General features: G+C 39.6%; 1 pseudogene; it reads right to left on the bottom strand.

Moving 5' to 3' along the window:
* Nucleotides 1-4054: 4054 nt before the first annotated feature.
* Nucleotides 4055-6688, bottom strand: LOC116738421 (annotated as a pseudogene).
* Nucleotides 6689-6963: the final 275 nt, after the last annotated feature.

The following is a 6963-nucleotide window of genomic DNA, read 5'->3' as shown; positions in this document are numbered from 1 at the left end:
CAATTCCTATCCTCATGGAGTTCACATTGAACTAAATAAATTAGATATTTAAGTTACAGATAACGTAAAATATAATAGAAGGTAGAAACAGGATAGAAAATAGAATTTTTCTATGGAGAGAAGCCAAGTCAGGATTTGATGTGAAGGCTGCTGAAATATTAGACAGATGGCCAGGAGAGACCTTGCAGAGAGGGTAACGTCTGAGTAAATCCTGAAGTGAATCGCACGGAATACTGAAGGAAGGGAGCCCAAGCCGCAGGAAGTAAACTGTAATAGCCCTGAAGCAGGCATGTGCCTGGACTGTTTAAGGAGAGTAGGGTCGCTCAAGAAAATTGCATAAGAGAAAAGCATAATAAGAGATGAGGCCACCAAAAGTATAAGAGCTTTGGATGTGGGGCCACATAGATCTTGTAGATTTTTCTTTTTTAATTTTTTGTTTAAATGTTTATTCATTTTTGAAAGATGGAATATGAGCAAGGGAGAGGCAGAGAGAGGGAGGGAATAGAGAATCTGAAGTGGGCTCTCTGCTGTCGGCACAGATGTGGGGCTCGAACCCACAAATAGTGAGATCATGACTTGAGCCAAAGTTGGAGCTTAACCAACTGAGCCACCCAGGTGCTCCAGACCTTGTAGACTTTTAAGGTGTTATAGAAAATCATAGACAATCACTGGGAACTTGAGGCAGGCATCTGACAAGGTCTGTCTTATGTTTTCACAAAACCACTCTGGCTGTGTGCTTAAAAAAAAAAAAAAAAAAAAAGGAGCGAGGGCAGAAGCAAGGGAGAATAGCAGTGGACATCACTCTCCAGCCTTCTTTTTCTGCCCTGTGCCCTGCAGGGGTAACCTCGATGGTATATATTAACCACTGATTGGCTTCTTTGAGTCTGGCTTGCATGGGGCTCAACTAATGAGAGACACTCATGATGGGGGGGGGGGGTGGCGCGCAGGGACTGGGAGGAGAGTAAGATTTATCTCTTTCTTATGCTCTTCTCTTGCTGGCTCAGGTCCCCATTGGTTGTTCCTGTCCATCCACCAGGGCCACAGTTCCTTCTGGTGCCTCTCTCCACGTAGCTGCTTCTCTCATTTCCTGTAGCAGCTCCTTGGCCTTTGTAAATAGTTCCTTTACTAAATCCTTCTTAATTATTCATGTTTGTCATCTGTTTTCTGCCTAGGATTGCCTGATGTATCAGATACAAGGCCATGCCATATTCCAGGGAGATATGATGATGACTTGGTACAGGCTGATGGCAGTGGAGGTGGTGAGAAGTGTTTGAATTATGGACATTTTCAAATGAGAGCCTACTCAGTTTACTACTGAACACAATGTGGGGTGAGGGTGTGAAGACATGTAGGGGGTGCCTACATTTGTGGCCTGAGAAACTTCAGTAATGGAGTGGCCTTTGAATATATTCTCTTGAAGTTCAGGGGAGAGAGCAGAGCTGCAGATCTAAAATTGAAAGTTATCTGGTAGAGATGGCTTTTTTTTTTTTTTTTAATTTTTTTTTTTTAACGTTTATTTATTTTTGAGACAGAGAGAGACACAGCATGAACGGGGGAGGGATAGAGAGAGAGGGAGACACAGAGTCGGAAGCAAGCTCCAGGCTCTGAGCCATCAGCCCAGAGCCCGACGCGGGGCTCGAACTCACGGACCACAAGATCGTGACCTGAGCCGAAGTCGGACGCTTAACCGACTGAGCCACCCAGGCGCCCCTAGAGATGGCTTTTGAACCCTGATGTAGGATGAGATCACTAAGGGATTGAGTCTAGACAGAAAAGAGAGCAGATCCAAAGGGTGAGTCCTGGAGCAACCTGGTATTTAGAGATTCAATAAATGAGGAATCTGATAAGGAGAGTGAGAAGGAATTATGCAAGAGGTAAAAAGCATTCCAAAGGATTGTGGTATTCCTGAATCCAGGTGTAGAATCTCTACAGTAAAAATGGACAGACTGTTCTGTAAGGTTCTAATAAACTAATGCTGGCTTTCAGTGTAAATTAGAGCACTTTAAATAGATACATATGTATATATACATGTAAGATTTTGATACGCAAATTAAAGAGGCATATTAAAACTATGTCCCACAAGTAATAATGGCATTTCAATGACACACATTTCAGCTATCCTCGGTCATCTGAGACTCACTGTGACACTCTCACAAGGCAGCTTATATTTAGACACATTAGCGTTTCACAGCTTAACATCCTATACGGTGTTATCTACACTATTTCCCCAGAAGAATTCAAGTGTCAGGAAAAAAATTTAGAACTTATTTACCCCAAAGAAGTAGAAGTTTCTGCAGTGGCTGGGGGTGGGGGGTAGGGAAACAGCTGAAGGAACTCAACTCTGTGACTCCAACAGGAAAAACTATGAATTTAATGGTTTAAGGGGGACAGAGTGCTGCCTCTTAGCTCATCCCAAACAATTAAAAAGTAAGGAACAGGAAAGGCAACTTGGAGCCCTGCATGAGTTTGGGATTTTTTTTTACAGTGATTGCAATTAATTTAGAGAAGTATTTCAGGTAAGGATAGCAACCGTAGACCATTGTTCATGGCTTTAAAATTCTTAACTCTCCATGTCATTAAAAATATTTATTTAAAAATAACTAGTGATTAATTTAGCTCAGTAAAAATATTTAATACACTTATTTTCTTGAGTTTTAATTGATACATAAATTTTTCAGCTCATTGGAAATTCACTTTTTATGAAGTGATTCATTAATCATTACAAACATGCTCATGTGTGTCACATTTCTGTAATTAAATTATTTTGCGAAAGGAGCTATTGCTGTGTAAAAGATTGGCTTCAAAACCCAATTCAATGCTAGATTAGTGAAGTTTCTTCCTAAGGAACTTGAGTTAGAAAGCTAACAGGGATCATGCAGTGTATAAAAGGAAATTCATATTTACTGTATGATACTAATTTTAATAATCTGCACACAAGTGCCAAAGTGACTAATCAAAAAATTGGTATTCACAGTCACATATGAAGGTTTGGTTCTGTTCATTTCAAGTGTTAAGGATGCAATTTTCTAGGATAACACTTTGGTTGCATTTAATTTTACTGTGAAATTTGAGGCACCTGAGATTTTTCTGATTTTCCTCCTCATAATATTACCTCTGTTTATTATGTTCTCCATGCTATCCATTTCTCCATAGAACTATAGTTTCCACAAGCACACTGAAGATTTACAAGATCCCTCTTACCGACCAATTTGCATTGGTTCTTTTCACATGAATCTTTTGCTAGCTTTTTCTTTTTTAATCTTTTTGAAAAATATGTTCAATATGCTTCTATTGATTTAAAAAGTAGATGGCTAAAAACATGTGGATAATAACTGCGATGGGTTGAAACACCATCAAATATGTTGAAATCCATGAGGTCCTAATAATATATTTTTTAAAAGAAACTCATTGTTTTGAATACGGGTGGAGAAATGAGGAATCTGAAAAGGAGAGTATGAAGGAATTACAGGAAAGAACCAAGGATTTAACCTGGCTTGTCTATGAGAACTGTACTTCTTAGTGACCAAACAGTTGAGGAAAAGATTACCTTTAAAAAGATAGACGAAGCTGGACAACATTAAGCCTATTGATCAAAGATTATAGGCTTAGTGAAGTTATATATTAAGTACATATTATCCTGTAGATTTTTGTCTAGTAGATGAGCAAATTATTTCTATCCAGTGGAAAAGATAACCCTAAACATAAAACACCAACCAGTTGGTATATAATCTAACAAACTGCCTCTAACATTCCTTTATTAAATTGACGGTAAATTCTTAGCACCTCAAAATGTTCTTTTTCTGTGACGTGACTGTAACAGTCTTCTATTTGCAACTCAGGGAGGAAACAACTGTGTTCCAAAACAGCTAAAATACACAAGTCCAACAACTGAAGGTATTTTTTAAGCTGTCGCATTCACTCTGAAGCCTATTCATCTCCTTCGGGATCCCAGAGATTAAGCACCTGTTCTGCTCAGCTATGTAATAAAGTGGCAAACACGCTGTGCCACTGACATCACAGGACAGTTGCCTCTAGAACTAGATGCTGCACTTTCTCACAGATTCTCCTCCTCAGCTGAGACAGCAGTTGTCTGAGCAACCTCTAGATCTCGTTCATACTGTGCTGCCAGAGCTGGGTCCATGACAACCTCCAGTGGGGCAAGAGCAAGCATGGTGACAAACTTCAAGTCAGGGTCTCCAATTAGTTTTCTGGCAAGCCACAGGAAGGGCTTTTCAAAGTTGTAGTTACTTTTGGCAGAAATGTCATAGTACCGAAGGTTCTTCTTTCAGCGGAAGACGATAGATTTTTGCCTTAGCTTTCCTGTCCTGAACACCCACTTTGTTGCCACACAGCACAGTGTGGATGTTTTCAGATACTCATACCAGATCTCTGTGCCAGTTAGGCACATTCTTATAAGTAACCCGTGGTATTACACCAAATGTTATAATGGCACGCTGGGCTTGGATGTCCTATATCTTTCAGCCCACCAAATTTCTCCGAACCAGCCCTATCCCATACATTGATCTTATCAGGTCTTCTGTTGGTATGGAACACAAGGGAGTGGACTTCAGCACCCAAGGTGGCTTCATATTTCTTTTCAAATTCACCAGTCAGAAGACGTTTTACAAATGTAGCTTTTCCAATACCACCATCGCCAAACAATTCAAGTTTGAACTGGACTTGGGGTTCTCCTCGGGCAGCCACTGTGCTGTGGCTTCCAGAAGTGTCTCCGGCCCATCTGACTGAGGCTGAACCACTCTTTATATCTTACTGTTTTTCTCATTAATTAATGAGTTGAGTAAAATCCTAGACATACATTTATGTTAAATTTGCGTGAAAGTCATTTTACCTTTTTGAAAAATATATTCAGCAGCCATAAGCAATAAAGCTAGTAAATGAAGAAATGGAAGAGTCAGTATTCTGAGTTACTTTGCAACTCGTAATGAATTAGTGGATCTAGGCAACAATCATCAGTTGCTAGTGACATCACGTACAAAAACGAGACTGGATGGCTCCATTGGTAAAGTGTCCGGCTCTTGATTTTGGCTTAGGTCATGATATTACTATCTGTGGGCTTGAGCCCTGCATCGGGCTCTGTGCTGACAGTGTGGAACCTGTTTGGGAATCTCTCCCTCTGCTCCCCCCCCTAAAAAAATAACCCTTAAAAACAAAAACAAAAAAGAGACAATTAGGCAATATTCATCTTGTGGTAGAAATATACAATATATTCTATGAAGCAGTCTTGACAAAAATACTAAACCTGGATCTGAAGATACAGGTCAATGAATAAATTTGGCTTCAGGACAATTTGCATTGTATTATTAGTGATAATTTTTAAAACAGCTCTTTCATTTTATCTTCTCTCTGTCTCTTTCAGTCCAAGCAGGTAGTGCTCTGCTGGCAAACATTTTCAAGAACCTTGTTCACTCATGTATGTCTTAGAATTCACTTCACTAGCAAAAGACTCTCTTTCATACATCTATCTCCCTGGATATTTCCATGTCTGTTGTAGCTTCTGCTTAGCTGGCTGAGGGGATCTATGAGGTGCATGCTTAATATTTGGTGTGTCTGAATTCTCTACTGATTTTTCTCAGTTATCAACGAAACTATTCAGTGACACTCTGAACTGTTTCTCTAGAGTGGGATTTCCTGGGAGTGGTCTCTTAATTTCAGCATCTTTTGCAATCGAATAGGCTGAGTTTACCAAAGTGTCAAGTTCTGATTCCTTTTAAACAGTTCTTCGCTGCATTTCTCCCTTTGCTCTCACATTTTCTAATGAAAAGCAAGAAAAAACCTATTCACACCTTTAACACTTGGCTTGGAATCTCCTCCTCTAAATATCTAAATTTATCACTTAAAAGTTCTGCTTTTACAGAACTTCGGGACATAATTCTGCTAAGCTCTCTGCCACCCTGTTACAAGGATCCTCTTTCCTAGACAATTGAGGAAAGTCTGCAAAGTAAGGAAAGAACAAGATAAACAGAAAAAGTGACCCTTGAGGAAGCGGAATTAAACAAACAATCTCCTTAGCCTCCTATCCCTTTTAATGTCCTACAAAAATTCAGGAATACATTGTATTCCACTCAGAGGATGAAACTCTACTCATGAAAAGAAATAATAAAGGAGCTGAAAGTTTCAAATAACATGTAGCTCATTTTCTTCGAAGTTTTCACCAGCAGTATCTTTAATGTCTATAATATATCTACCAATGGTCTGTTTATGATTTAAGGATTCTCCAAAGTGATATCTGTCTTCTCTACCATGCTCCTCACTCCCTTTTGAATCATTATTACCCATATTTCTACTAATGGTCTGCTTAAGTCCCTCTAGGCTTTATCTATCATGCTCCTCAAAATTCTTCCAGCCTCTGCCACTTCCCAACCAATTCTAGAGCCCCTTCCGTTTATGTAGGTATTGTTACAGTAGCACCCTACTCTGAGTACCAAAATCTGTACTAGTTTACAATTGCTGCTGTGTCAAATTACCACAAATAGGGTGATTTAAAATGATACAAATTTATTTTACAGTTTTGTAGGTTAGACATCCAACATGGGTCTCAGTGGGCCATCTGCAGGACGTCTGCAGAATTTGGTTCCTTTCTGGAGGCTTAAGGGGAGAACACATTTCCTTACCTTTTCCAGTTTGTAGAGGCTGCCCGCTTTCCTTGTCCCACCAGCACCTTTTCCATCTTTAAAGCCAGCAACGGTCAGCAGAGTCCTTTTTATACTGTCATCCTCTGGATTTCTTTTTTCAATTCACTCTTCCACTTTTAAGGACCCTTGTGAATACTCTGGGTTCACTAGAATAATCCAGGATAATCTGCTTGTGTTAATGGAGGCTAATTCGCAAACTTCAGTCTACAACCTTAATTCCCCTTTGCCAAGTAACCAAACACATTCACAGGTTCTGAAGCTTAGGATATGGACATCCTTGGAAATCATTCTTCTACTTCTCATATACGTT

Source organism: Lynx canadensis, chromosome D4 (assembly GCF_007474595.2).
Source record: "Lynx canadensis isolate LIC74 chromosome D4, mLynCan4.pri.v2, whole genome shotgun sequence".
NCBI classification, from domain to species: Eukaryota; Metazoa; Chordata; class Mammalia; order Carnivora; family Felidae; genus Lynx; species Lynx canadensis.
This window is presented reverse-complemented; position numbering and strand designations above follow the sequence as displayed.